Here is a 3,951-nt window from a genome sequence, read left to right on the forward strand (position 1 = left end):
TGAGTGGCTCTGTATAGTCCATTTATTTTCAATGAGTCTCTATTTTCTCATCAGAGAAGAGGAATGATGATAACAACCACAAGGTACAGAAAATGGAATGTGATAAAATATATAAAAATCCTATGGAAATGAAAAGCAATACTGTAGGACACAAATACTGAATATAAAAAAATCCTATGGGGCCATTGACATTATAATGTGCTGCTATATAAATTGACATATAATGATGCCCACTCCACAATAAGATGCCAATGCATACTTATCAGAATGGCTAAATGTTTTTTTTAAAAAGTGCTAACACAAAACACTGGCAAAAGTGCAGAGAAAATAGATAACTCATACATTGCTGGTGGGAAAGTAGAATCGTACACTTCTATAATACTTTCTCTGGAAAACAATTTGGTAGTTTCTTATAAAACTAAATATGCAGTGACTATACACATCAGTATATATGCTGAGGCATCTATCCCAGAGAAACTAAACCTATATTTGCTTAAAACCTGCCCATAAATGTTCATAGCAGCTTTAATCATAATAGCTCGATACTGGAAACAACCCACATGTCTTCCGTGGGTTAGTGGTTAACTGTGGACACCCACACCATAAAGTACTACTCAGCAATGAAAAGGAATGAACCGTGATACCTATTTGGATGAGTCACCAGGGAATTATGCTGAATAAAGAAAGCCAATATTAAAAGGTTGCTGTCTTAGCCCATTTGGGCTGCTATAACAAAAGCCTTAGACTAGGTAACTTATAATAGACAACAGAAATTTATTTCTTACAATTCTAGAAACTTCTGAGAAGTCCAAAATCAAGGCGCCGGCAAACTTGAGGAACAGGTCCCTCGGCCTCTCTTACAAGAGCACTAATCACACCAATGAAGGTTCTGCCCCCCACGACCTAATCACCTCCTAAAGGCTCCACCTCTTCATACCATGGCACTGAGGACTAGGTTTCAACACAGGAATTTGCGGGAACGCGAGCATTCAGATCATAGCGGTTCTACGCTGTACAAGGCGACTTCAAAAAGTTCATGGACAATGGAATTAAAATATAAAAATAAAAAATATAAACTTTACTTATATGAGCTCCGCCAAGGTCAAGACACGTCTGTAAGTGGTGCTACCAGCCATTTAGTCCGTCCCTAAAAACTGGGGTCTCGGGAGCGTAGCCATGTCCATGCGGTCTTTCTACATTACTAACCGTAGAAAGGTGGGCGCTCTTTATAGACTTTTTAAGACTAGGAAACAAAAAGAAGGCAGAAGGAGCCAAATCAGGACTGTAGGGTGGACGCCTAACGATTTCCCACCGAAACTATCGTGAACCTGCCCTGTTTGGTGAGAGGAGTGAGCAGCAGTGCTGTTGCGGTGCGGAGGGCTCTGCAGAAGCCTCCCCGGTGTTTACCGCCAACACTCTGGCAACCTTCTCAAAACACGCTCAGGATAGGCAGATGTCGTTCTTTGGCTCCCCCCCTGCAGAAAGTCAACAAGCACAATGCCCTGAGCATCCCAAGGAACTGTCGCCACCGTCCCTTGCCCTTGGCTGTCCACTTTGGCTGTGACCGGCCCACATCCGCCTTTGGGGAGCCGTCGCTTTGTGCCTTGTCTTCAGGACCACGCTGGCAAGGACACATTGCATCTCCTGTCACAGTTCTCTGAAGAAATGTCCGGGACCTTGATTGCGCTTGTTTAGAATCCCCATTGAAACTCTGCTCTTGTCTGCCACTGAGTGCAAGGGTTTCGGCACCCATCGAGTGGGAAGTTTGCTCAGCTTTAATTTTTCACTCAGAATTGCCTAAGTGGACCCAATAAAGGTGCTGGCTGCTGTTTGTGTTGTGAATCTCCAGTCCTCTTCATTAGAGAGGAACAGGTGAATTTCTTCCTCGCAAATTGATGCGAATGGTCTGCTACTGTGGGCTTCATGATCAACACCATCTCATCCTTACGTAAACTGAGTTATCCGTTTCTAAGCTGCTGATTTTCATTAGGGTATTGTCCCCATAAACTCTTCATAAAGCATCAATGATCTCACCATTCTTCCATCTAAGCTTCACTATAAATTTGATGTTTGTTCTTGCTTCAGTGTTAGCAGAATTCGTGTTGCTCTGATAAGGGATCTTTTCAAACTGATGTCTTATCCTTCTTGGTGCCTCAAACCAGATCCTGTTCAGAGATGTTATAACAAATTAGCACAAGTTTGTTTTTGGTGTAAAAGAATTTTGAAATTCATGCATGGTTTTTTCATAATATGCATTTTCCATGAACTCCTTGAAGTCCATTCGTGTAATTCTATTTGTATAACATTCTTGCAATGGCAGTGTTATAGCACTGGGAACAGATAATAGGTTGAAGGGGTTAAGAATGGGAGAAGGGGCAGTTGAGCTGATAGAAGGACAGTATGAGGGATCCCCGCGGTGTTGGGACTGTCTGTATCTGGACTGTGGTGGGTACATGAACCTACACGTGATAAAATTGCATAGACTTACACACAACCCCAGACTCCCACACACAACTGTCCAAGTAAAACAGGAAAAATCAGAATAAAATCAGTAGATGTAACGGTGTCAATATCCTGGTTGTGATATTATACTATAGTTGCCCAATATGTTACCATGGGGAAACTGGGTAAAAGATACATGGAATCTCTCTGTATTAGTTGTTTTAAGTGGTTGTGAAACAAAATTATCTCAAAATAAAAAACTTGAAAAAGTGAGTCTTAGAGTATTAGTTACATTGAAAAAGCAGTCTACTTTCACAAAACACGCATAGTGAAAATTGGAAGAATACACTGCTAGTCAGGGCTCGGTTGCACGTAACAGAGCCCATTCTAGCTGGGTTAGGCACAGTGGGATTTGACACAGGAAACGAAGTGTTTGCAAAGTCATTGGGAAGCCTGATGAGCAAGCTTTAGACCTCAATTCCAGTAATGACTCCCCGGGCAGCTCTGTAGAACAGGCCACCAAGGAGCTGCCACCATCAGCAGCCATGGCGGAGAAAGATGCTGCAACGACTGCCGGCTCTCGCCCCACGGCTTCGGCGGTGACCACGCCAGCGACGCGGGCGCTTTGTGCCTGGCGTGGACAGCAGACAACGTGGCCCCGCGCTGCTGCCTTTACTGCTCGTGCAATTGCGCTGCTGGCAGGAGAAACCGCAGATGCGGCAGAACCAGCTCCATCTCATCTCCACCTTCCAACCTCCCGCTGTGGCTGCGCTTTGGCTCCGGGCAGATGGATCATGTGGGAAACACTGGGTTTAAGGGAGTCTGAGAAATTCACGCTTTACCTTCCAAACCTCTAAAATGAAGTGAAACTTACTGTGAGAATCTGAACGGAGCGCAGTGCGGCACCTGCCACAGATACAGACCAGACGTTCCTGTGGATCTCTACGTCATCTTCTCCTTTCTTCTCTGTATCTTTCTCTATGATTTCTTTTTAAAAGTGTAAGGTGTTATTAATAAAAACAAAAAAGCCATTCCACTTTGAAAAGTCAAACCAAACAAGTAATCAGTAAGCCAGTGTGTGTCGGTGGGGGGCGGGGCGCGTCACAGTGAGTGGAACGTGCTCATCTTTACCACTAAAGTCCAAGAGCCTCTGTTTCCGTGATAAATGGCCATCCCGGCCCAGAAAGCTTCAGGCCCAGGGTTGAAAATTGACACGTCTGCAAGAAGAAATAACATAAATGGGCGAAACAGGCTGAAACCATCCAGGGTGGTGAGAACTATGCAGACATGTCCGTCTGACCTTGGAAGTCACTGGCTCCATCTAATCATCACCACGTAGAAACTCAGACTCAGGGTTAGCCAATTTTCTGATTTCCTTTTAAAGGGATTTTTATGAAAGATATGATGATTTTAAATGTTGATTTCAACACATTTAAATCTTGGCTTCTAGTGATTGCAACAGAAACAGCAGCTCGTTGGTGGCCTACCCTACAGTGTTGTTAGGGGAGT

This window comes from Propithecus coquereli, unplaced genomic scaffold (assembly GCF_000956105.1).
Source record: "Propithecus coquereli isolate 6110/MARCELLA unplaced genomic scaffold, Pcoq_1.0 Scaffold530, whole genome shotgun sequence".
NCBI classification, from domain to species: domain Eukaryota; kingdom Metazoa; phylum Chordata; class Mammalia; order Primates; family Indriidae; genus Propithecus; species Propithecus coquereli.